Raw genomic sequence first — 11,777 nt, forward strand, 5'->3', positions numbered from 1 at the left:
CACCTCTCCGAAATTTGTCTCAATGTATTGAACGGAAAGGTGGCTCTGGCTCCAGACATGTTCGCGAGTTTGAAGAAGCACAAACGTTTCTTACGTCGGCTCATCTACAAAAAGATTCAAAAGAATCCGCAACGTTTGAAGCGCTATCTGTCTCAGCAGCGAGGGCAGGGCGTTCTTTCGTCGGTGGTTCCTCTCCTGCTTTAAGCCGTGTTGAATCTTTTATCCAATGTATAAATAATATATATATATATATATATATACTCATGGAACGATGCGGCAGCACCAGAGGACACGTGTTTCGCCGTGTTTGCGGCTCGTCGGCCCTGGGTAGCTGCGCATCGTCCCGAATTGGCAAACCAGGGGTCACTCAGTGAGCGATATACACCTGGGAGGGTGACTGAGCACTCCTCAATGCCACAGTGCAAGCCAGTGAATTATAATGCAGGGAAAAAAGCCATTAAAGGAACAAATAAATGATACTAGACGTGTTTGTAATTCAATTTTACAGATTAACATGGCTTCTATGGCTGCACGCAGAAAAACAGATACTCATGGAACGATGCGGCAGCAACAGAGGACAACGTGTTTCGCCGACACGGCGAAACACGTGTCCTCTGGTTGTGTCCACTCTCCACACGTGTCCTCTGTTTTTCTGCGTGCAGCCATAGAAGCCATGTTAATCTGTAAAATAAATGATACTAGACGTGTTTGTAATTCAATTTTACAGATTAACATGGCTTCTATGGCTGCACGCAGAAAAACAGATACTCATGGAACGATGCGGCAGCAACAGAGGACAACGTGTTTCGCCGACACGGCGAAACGCGTGTCCTCTGGTTGTGTCCACTGTCCACACGTGTCCTCTGTTTTTCTGCGTGCAGCCATAGAAGCCATGTTAATCTGTAAAATAAATGATACTAGACGTGTTTGTAATTAAATTTTACAGATTAACATGGCTTCTATGGCTGCACGCAGAAAAACAGATACTCATGGAACGATGCGGCAGCAACAGAGGACAACGTGTTTCGCCGACACGGCGAAACACGTGTCCTCTGGTTGTGTCCACTGTCCACACGTGTCCTCTGTTTTTCTGCGTGCAGCCATAGAAGCCATGTTAATCTGTAAAATAAATGATACTAGACGTGTTTGTAATTCAATTTTACAGATTAACATGGCTTCTATGGCTGCACGCAGAAAAACAGATACTCATGGAACGATGCGGCAGCAACAGAGGACAACGTGTTTCGCCGACACGGCGAAACACGTGTCCTCTGGTTGTGTCCACTGTCCACACGTGTCCTCTGTTTTTCTGCGTGCAGCCATAGAAGCCATGTTAATCTGTAAAATAAATGATACTAGACGTGTTTGTAATTCAATTTTACAGATTAACATGGCTTCTATGGCTGCACGCAGAAAAACAGATACTCATGGAACGATGCGGCAGCAACAGAGGACAACGTGTTTCGCCGACACGGCGAAACACGTGTCCTCTGGTTGTGTCCACTGTCCACACGTGTCCTCTGTTTTTCTGCGTGCAGCCATAGAAGCCATGTTAATCTGTAAAATAAATGATACTAGACGTGTTTGTAATTCAATTTTACAGATTAACATGGCTTCTATGGCTGCACGCAGAAAAACAGATACTCATGGAACGATGCGGCAGCAACAAAGGACAACGTGTTTCGCCGACACGGCGAAACACGTGTCCTCTGGTTGTGTCCACTGTCCACACGTGTCCTCTGTTTTTCTGCGTGCAGCCATAGAAGCCATGTTAATCTGTAAAATAAATGATACTAGACGTGTTTGTAATTCAATTTTACAGATTAACATGGCTTCTATGGCTGCACGCAGAAAAACAGATACTCATGGAACGATGCGGCAGCAACAGAGGACAACGTGTTTCGCCGACACGGCGAAACACGTGTCCTCTGGTTGTGTCCACTGTCCACACGTGTCCTCTGTTTTTCTGCGTGCAGCCATAGAAGCCATGTTAATCTGTAAAATAAATGATACTAGACGTGTTTGTAATTCAATTTTACAGATTAACATGGCTTCTATGGCTGCACGCAGAAAAACAGATACTCATGGAACGATGCGGCAGCAACAGAGGACAACGTGTTTCGCCGACACGGCGAAACACGTGTCCTCTGTTGCTGCCGCATCGTTCCATGAGTATCTGTTTTTCTGCGTGCAGCCATAGAAGCCATGTTAATCTGTAAAATAAATGATACTAGACGTGTTTGTAATTCAATTTTACAGATTAACTTGGCTTCTATGGCTGCGCGCAGAAAAACAGATACTCATGGAACGATGCGGCAGCAACAGAGGACAACGTGTTTCGCCGACACGGCGAAACACGTGTCCTCTGGTTGTGTCCACTGTCCACACGTGTCCTCTGTTTTTCTGCGTGCAGCCATAGAAGCCATGTTAATCTGTAAAATAAATGATACTAGACGTGTTTGTAATTCAATTTCACAGATTAACATGGCTTCTATGGCTGCACGCAGAAAAAGAGATACTCATGGAACGATGCGGCAGCAACAGAGGACAACGTGTTTCGCCGACACGGCGAAACACGTGTCCTCTGGTTGTGTCCACTGTCCACACGTGTCCTCTGTTTTTCTGCGTGCAGCCATAGAAGCCATGTTAATCTGTAAAATAAATGATACTAGACGTGTTTGTAATTCAATTTTACAGATTAACATGGCTTCTATGGCTGCACGCAGAAAAACAGATACTCATGGAACGATGCGGCAGCACCAGAGGACACGTGTTTCGCCGACACGGCGAAACACGTGTCCTCTGGTTGTGTCCACTGTCCACACGTGTCCTCTGTTTATCTGCGTGCAGCCATAGAAGCCATGTTAATCTGTAAAATAAATGATACTAGACGTGTTTGTAATTCAATTTTACAGATTAACATGGCTTCTATGGCTGCACGCAGAAAAACAGATACTCATGGAACGATGCGGCAGCACCAGAGGACAACGTGTTTCGCCGACACGGCGAAACACGTGTCCTCTGGTTGTGTCCACTGTCCACACGTGTCCTCTGTTTTTCTGCGCGCAGCCATAGAAGCCATGTTAATCTGTAAAATAAATGATACTAGACGTGTTTGTAATTAAATTTTACAGATTAACATGGCTTCTATGGCTGCACGCAGAAAAACAGATACTCATGGAACGATGCGGCAGCACCAGAGGACAACGTGTTTCGCCGACACGGCGAAACACGTGTCCTCTGGTTGTGTCCACTGTCCACACGTGTCCTCTGTTTTTCTGCGTGCAGCCATAGAAGCCATGTTAATCTGTAAAATAAATGATACTAGACGTGTTTGTAATTCAATTTTACAGATTAACATGGCTTCTATGGCTGCACGCAGAAAAACAGATACTCATGGAACGATGCGGCAGCACCAGAGGACAACGTGTTTCGCCGACACGGCGAAACACGTGTCCTCTGGTTGTGTCCACTGTCCACACGTGTCCTCTGTTTTTCTGCGTGCAGCCATAGAAGCCATGTTAATCTGTAAAATAAATGATACTAGACGTGTTTGTAATTAAATTTTACAGATTAACATGGCTTCTATGGCTGCACGCAGAAAAACAGATACTCATGGAACGATGCGGCAGCACCAGAGGACAACGTGTTTCGCCGACACGGCGAAACACGTGTCCTCTGGTTGTGTCCACTGTCCACACGTGTCCTCTGTTTTTCTGCGCGCAGCCATAGAAGCCATGTTAATCTGTAAAATAAATGATACTAGACGTGTTTGTAATTAAATTTTACAGATTAACATGGCTTCTATGGCTGCACGCAGAAAAACAGATACTCATGGAACGATGCGGCAGCACCAGAGGACAACGTGTTTCGCCGACACGGCGAAACACGTGTCCTCTGGTTGTGTCCACTGTCCACACGTGTCCTCTGTTTTTCTGCGTGCAGCCATAGAAGCCATGTTAATCTGTAAAATAAATGATACTAGACGTGTTTGTAATTCAATTTTACAGATTAACATGGCTTCTATGGCTGCACGCAGAAAAACAGATACTCATGGAACGATGCGGCAGCACCAGAGGACAACGTGTTTCGCCGACACGGCGAAACACGTGTCCTCTGGTTGTGTCCACTGTCCACACGTGTCCTCTGTTCTTCTGCGTGCAGCCATAGAAGCCATGTTAATCTGTAAAATAAATGATACTAGACGTGTTTGTAATTCAATTTTACAGATTAACATGGCTTCTATGGCTGCACGCAGAAAAACAGATACTCATGGAACGATGCGGCAGCACCAGAGGACAACGTGTTTCGCCGACACGGCGAAACACGTGTCCTCTGGTTGTGTCCACTGTCCACACGTGTCCTCTGTTCTTCTGCGTGCAGCCATAGAAGCCATGTTAATCTGTAAAATAAATGATACTAGACGTGTTTGTAATTCAATTTTACAGATTAACATGGCTTCTATGGCTGCACGCAGAAAAACAGATACTCATGGAACGATGCGGCAGCACCAGAGGACACGTGTTTCGCCGACACGGCGAAACACGTGTCCTCTGGTTGTGTCCACTGTCCACACGTGTCCTCTGTTTTTCTGCGTGCAGCTATAGAAGCCATGTTAATCTGTAAAATTGAATTACAAACACGTCTAGTATCATTTATTTGTTCCTTTAATAGCTTTTTTCCCTGCATTATAATTCACTGGCTTGCACTGTGGCATTGAGGAGTGCTCAGTCACCCTCCCAGGTGTATATCGCTCGCTGAGTGACCCCTGGTTTGCCAATTCGGGACGATGCGCAGCTACCCAGGGCCGACGAGCCGCAAACACGGCGAAACACGTGTCCTCTGGTGCTGCCGCATCGTTCCATGAGTATCTGTTTCTCTGCGTGCAGCCATAGAAGCCATGTTAATCTGTAAAATTGAATTACAAACACGTCTATTATCATTTATTTGTTCCTTTAATGGCTTTTTTCCCTGCATTATAATTCACTGGCTTGCACTGTGGCATTGAGGAGTGCTCAGTCACCCTCCCAGGTGTATATCGCTCGCTGAGTGACCCCTGGTTTGCCAATTCGGGACGATGCGCAGCTACCCACGGCCGACGAGCCGCAAACACGGCGAAACACGTGTCCTCTGGTGCTGCCGCATCGTTCCATGAGTATCTGTTTCTCTGCGTGCAGCCATAGAAGCCATGTTAATCTGTAAAATTGAATTACAAACACGTCTATTATCATTTATTTGTTCCTTTAATGGCTTTTTTCCCTGCATTATAATTCACTGGCTTGCACTGTGGCATTGAGGAGTGCTCAGTCACCCTCCCAGGTGTATATCGCTCGCTGAGTGACCCCTGGTTTGCCAATTCGGGACGATGCGCAGCTACCCAGGGCCGACGAGCCGCGAACACGGCGAAAACCGTGTCCTCTGGTGCTGCCGCATCGTTCCATGAGTATCTGTTTCTCTGCGTGCAGCCATAGAAGCCATGTTAATCTGTAAAATTGAATTACAAACACGTCTATTATCATTTATTTGTTCCTTTAATGGCTTTTTTCCCTGCATTATGATTCACTGGCTTGCACTGTGGCATTGAGGAGTGCTCAGTCACCCTCCCAGGTGTATATCGCTCGCTGAGTGACCCCTGGTTTGCCAATTCGGGACGATGCGCAGCTACCCAGGGCCGACGAGCCGCAAACACGGCGAAACACGTGTCCTCTGGTGCTGCCGCATCGTTCCATGAGTATCTGTTTCTCTGCGTGCAGCCATAGAAGCCATGTTAATCTGTAAAATTTAATTACAAACACGTCTATTATCATTTATTTGTTCCTTTAATGGCTTTTTTTCCTGCATTATAATTCACTGGCTTGCACTGTGGCATTGAGGAGTGCTCAGTCACCCTCCCAGGTGTATATCGCTCGCTGAGTGACCCCTGGTTTGCCAATTCGGAACGATGCGCAGCTACCCAGGGCCGACGAGCCGCAAACACGGCGAAACACATGTCCTCTGGTGCTGCCGCATCGTTCCATGAGTATCTGTTTCTCTGCGTGCAGCCATAGAAGCCATGTTAATCTGTAAAATTGAATTACAAACACGTCTAGTATCATTTATTTGTTCCTTTAATGGCTTTTTTCCCTGCATTATGATTCACTGGCTTGCACTGTGGCATTGAGGAGTGCTCAGTCACCCTCCCAGGTGTATATCGCTCGCTGAGTGACCCCTGGTTTGCCAATTCGGGACGATGCGCAGCTACCCAGGGCCGACGAGCCGCAAACACGGCGAAACACGTGTCCTCTGGTGCTGCCGCATCGTTCCATGAGTATCTGTTTCTCTGCGTGCAGCCATAGAAGCCATGTTAATCTGTAAAATTTAATTACAAACACGTCTATTATCATTTATTTGTTCCTTTAATGGCTTTTTTTCCTGCATTATAATTCACTGGCTTGCACTGTGGCATTGAGGAGTGCTCAGTCACCCTCCCAGGTGTATATCGCTCGCTGAGTGACCCCTGGTTTGCCAATTCGGAACGATGCGCAGCTACCCAGGGCCGACGAGCCGCAAACACGGCGAAACACATGTCCTCTGGTGCTGCCGCATCGTTCCATGAGTATCTGTTTCTCTGCGTGCAGCCATAGAAGCCATGTTAATCTGTAAAATTGAATTACAAACACGTCTAGTATCATTTATTTGTTCCTTTAATGGCTTTTTTCCCTGCATTATATATATATATACGTCGAAAAGGGAGAAAAAAATTGAGAGAAACACTGTCAAGGAGCCGGTGAAGAGGGAATCACACACGTAACATGAAAAACGGTTAGGAGCAACTAAGATTTATTTGAACAAGAACTTTCGTGTAAGAGACTGCACTTCTTCAGGTTACACAACTAGGTGCGACACAAGTATATATAGCCAAAGAGAACAGATACAATAAAACAGGTTTCCAGAACCAAGTAAACAGAAAACAACCAGACAGTAATACAATGCATCACGTGAACAACCGTCACATAAGAATCAGGAAAGAGAAAGTGTACGGGTAAATGAGACATTCGGAGAATTCGGGTTCAAAAGATTTGGTGGTGAAAAAACGGGAGCACAGGTGGATGTCTAGCCGCGTACGTGGAGAACACAGCTTTTGTTGAACTGCGTGGGAAGGTCCGAGTAACCTTATGGGCTGAAGGGAAAATGGAGCTTAGAATGTTAAGAACGGAAGGTGAATGAAGTAGCTTAGCTGGATGATGGGTTGAACAACTGCAGAGGACCGCCATCAACGTTTAGTCCCCGTGGTTTTAAAGAAGAAAACTTAGAAATGAAGAAGGACTCGCGATGTTTGCGTTTGCCATCGGTGGTGTAGCCAGATTCCAGAATTGCAATAGACAGGTGTGTATCCATGGCGTGCCCGGGAAGATTAAAATGTATAGCAACGGGAGTGGGGCGATTATTGACAATGTCGGATTTATGACCGTAAAACCTCTGACGCATGGTATTGGAGGTTTCACCAATGTACTGAACATTGCATTTCATACGTGTTATTAGATAACAAATGTTAAAGGACTTACAGTGCAAAGATTGTTTAATTTAATTTAAGGTGTAGTTGTTTATGGTACTGGAGACCGAGGTGCAGGTAGAAATAAGATTACAAATTTGGCAGTGTGTGCCATTGCAGGGACCCGAACCAGGTGTTGTAGTACGGCGCAAACGCGAAGAAGTAAGGATATTCCGGATATTCCTTGACCTGCGGAATGTGACAATGAGGGCAGAAGGAAATAGTTCTTTCAATTTTTCGTCACTGTGTAGAATGGTAAAGGGACCGAAAAGTGAAAAATAACCCCCATATTTTTGCCCGCTGTCGTGCACAACATCGTTGTTTGATAAGACACGGAAAGCATTACTTCTCAATTCGGCATATTTTTTACGTATAAATATTTTGAAGATTGCCGGAACATGGACGGTGCTGCCAGCGAACAGGGAAAAAGAGCAACTTGGGTTTCAGGTCCAGGGCTCCCAGGGATTGGTCAACCCTTACCACATGAGAGTTAATTTTGTAGAGAACAAAGCTGACGCACATTATCTTACAGCTAAACACTATTTTAAAAATGACGCTCACTTCCATAGATTTTACGTTAATAAAGCATTCAGCTACTTCGTCGCTACGAGCTGCGATCCACCGCGCCATCTGCAAGGCCGTCTGTGTTATCGCGTTTATTGTTTACGTCGTGGGCGGTCGTGTTGGTCGCGCGAAGAGAAGTGAATGACATGTTCGTGGTTGTTGTGTCAATTATTCGAGAGACCTACATATGCCTGGTGTAGTTTTGGTGTTCGGGGATGCAAAAATCATGTTCGTTCACCATCGGCGGCAGGCGTTTCTACCACAAGATTCAACAGGAGAGTGCGCGAAAACGAATGTGGTTCAAAACACTCGGTTATTAGATGTAGCAGTCGTGTGGTATGTGCTGAGCTCATTTTGCTGCCGATGACTACGAAGATGCCGTAGAAGGCGAATTGCGAAGACGTCCGAAGCACAAAGATGCTCAGTACCCAGTGATTTTTCTTCACCGAGTTGACGAGTTCAACACAACGTCTTAGGTATGTACAGGCGTCACACATGTATAAATTATAATATAGCGATGACGTATTCCATTTAACTTATCTTATCCTACTTGTCCCGTACTCAACATTGTCAACATCAACAAATTTAATTTTAGGGGCCTTCCAGTGTTGAAGTGGCGCAAAACTGCTTCGTATGTGTGATCCAGGCACTCAAGTTGACATGACAGAAATAGCTGAAAGCAAGTATGCAAAGTCCACAGATGGAAGCACTAGATTTGTTACGTGTTGCAGACTTTGTGACATTTTTTGAGTCTTTGGACAGGTGCAGAACATTAGTATGACGTCAACAAGAGGAGAAGAAACCGATGAGAACTACTAGCTTGTTTGAAGGGTACGAGAATACTTCCTGTTGAGAGAGAGTTATGACTTTATGACTAAGGAACGCTAATTAATTTTCTAGAGATGCATCCTCTACACTTGAATACCCAGTGCAACAGCAAACGTTCATTGTCTTTGAAGCCACAAGTACTGGAATTGTTCAATGTGTGTCAGAGCTGCAGTGAGCAATGCAAGGTTACCATATCATATTGGTTCTAAATTTGCAGAGTCCCCCTATCTCGGACGCAACTGTCATTTCTCTTCATTGCTCTTCCGATCCTACCTTCTCAGAGATTAATATGGTTCACCATACACTGCATGGGCAGTGCCTTTCTCTACTCATGCTTTCGGTTTCTTGTTCTGATGAATAAATCTTCACTTGAGTTTGCAGCCATTACGCTGTCTACTGTGTTTGCCCCTCATCTATATTGATGTGCTCTAACGGTATAGCACATCAACATCCCAACAACCTTCCAAACAACCTTGCCTAGTCCTACTTTTGGATGAAAACTACACGATGTAGTAACATTCACATATATAAAGTTTTAGTCGACGGAGATTTGCTGTTTTTGTACAACCTTCATTGTACATTTCTTTTGTCTCACTTAGCATGCCTGAAGAAATGTTCTGATCTTCATCAAGATGACAGGTCATTGTTTGATCTGCAGCATCATTTTTCCTGTAATCTTTTCACCAACAGAGAATACAAAAGTGAACAAATGGTAAAATATAACTAGCTTGTTAAATTCAAAAGGGAAAGACGAAACTGTTTATACTTCTCTTGTTTATTTTGTTGCAGGTTTTACAACTCTATCAAGTACGTCAAAACATCAGAGGGCAGGAAGTCCTACTCTATTTCCTAAATCCCTGGACAATAAAAAAGAAAGATATAGTTTGAATTGTGACAAAATGTTGCTTCTGCTCTTATATTATATTTCAATTCAATGTTACGATGCATTTGTAGTGTACACTGGAGCCAGTTTCAATTTGCAGGGCTGTCAAAAGTACTTTACAAAAGTACATCTCAATTACAGTAACAGAGAACTTATGCAATAAATTATTTAGCCATTTTGGAGTACTATGCACACCAATGGTGCATGGTTAACTTTGAACCCAGATCAAGGGTTAATAATAGTTGAAGTCAGCCCTCAAGTCCTTCTTTACAAATGTTAGTTGGCGACGTGATAATGAATAAGTTACAAGTACTCCGTTTAGCAAAACAGAGTAAATTAAGTGTTAAATCCCAATCTTGGTTCAATTATTAGTTGACATTTGGAAACGTGGTCACTAAGTATACTAAAAGTATACTAAAAAACTATGAACACAGTTCAGCTGAATGACACTGATGAAAATTGTCTTACTTACTCCTCACATATACAAGTGAGACATGAGTATAACCTACAAATACATCTATGCCCACAGGTTACTTAACCCTCCAGAAACAAACTAGTAATTATAATATGCTGTGACAGCAAAGAAAAAGCAATGAGAAAAACTTGCAGCAAACAAGAAATGAAAATATGCTGACAACATTTCTACAGGTCAGCGCACTGATGGGAAAGCATCCCTAATAGCATGCATGACGCAGTGACTTTCATCTTTCATCGCAGATCGAGATCCAGTGGAGTATTTTCTATTGTATTTTCTCGGAGCACCCCATATCCTTGTGAATGGCCGACAGGTGGTATAACGGAATTTCCTGCAGAAATAAGGGTTTTCCGTCCAGTTTGCCGTTCAAGTAGCGCGTAAAGACCACACGGCGCTGCCGTGTACGTTGCCATGCTCTTCGGTTTCTCGGATGTATGTAAAAGACACTTGCAGTACTTCGGTGTCAAGGCACAGTATTTCGAAATATTCGTTAGTTCTGATGCAATCGTCTGTCTGCTTTTCACACGCATTCTCTACCTCTCGGCAGCAAAAACCGTAGTATCCATCCGTAGTATCCGTCGGTTTGCATTTCACACATGAACACCTGCACGACGAAAAAACAGCGCTTGTTTCGGCTTACACAAGTGCTTCTCCCTGATACATGGAAATTTCACAAAGCAGTCCATGTTCACGGCACGGTGAGCTACTGCTGAGGACGAACGTGACTCCGATTAATCTCTGGACGAGGAATCTTCTGCTGCGAAGAACACACTTTCCAGCACGCTAACGCACGAACAACAGTTCTGTGTGAGCGACAGTTCTCGAATGCGGAATTCCAGCGCACTCATGTTCAAGAGGCTCGACATTCTCGACGTAGAAAGCGGTCACAAATGCCCACTGCCATTTTCGTTTTCGCCGGATTAGCGCCCGGAAGTGCGCGTATTACATGCGTCCTCGACAGATGGCGCGGGCTCATGCAATTGTTGACAGAGTGCTCGGTTTCCTACTAGGTACCTGGACATGCAATTATGGAAAATTCGATTACAGAAAAACTACAGCGATTTCAGCGGAGTTCTTTGATATTTGGAGTTTTTAAGGTTCAATCTTTTCGCTGAACATAAGGTTTCGATAGGTTTATATTCACTTTTCGGTCCCTTTAAGAATATCTTCTTTGTAGTGGTATATATTTTATTTTTTATTGTCGTTCGTGTTCCGCGGTCTTCCATACATCTATCGGCACCTGTCTTCAACAAATCAGGGCAGATATCATTAGATCTGGTTGTTGGCTAGGAGCGTGCTATGAGGTGAAGTTCATTTTTAACACGTCTACTTTCTGATGAGTTTGATTTTTTCTTCTGATTTTCTGAATGATAGATTATTCTGTTGTTTTGATTAGGAATATCTTCTTTGTAGTGCTATAGATTTTATTTCCTCTTGTGTTCGTGTCCCATAGTCTTCCAGGGTCTGTGCTGTTCACATTTAATTGCATACAACTA

This window comes from Ornithodoros turicata, unplaced genomic scaffold, assembly GCF_037126465.1.
Source record: "Ornithodoros turicata isolate Travis unplaced genomic scaffold, ASM3712646v1 ctg00000947.1, whole genome shotgun sequence".
Lineage (NCBI taxonomy): Eukaryota > Metazoa > Arthropoda > Arachnida > Ixodida > Argasidae > Ornithodoros > Ornithodoros turicata.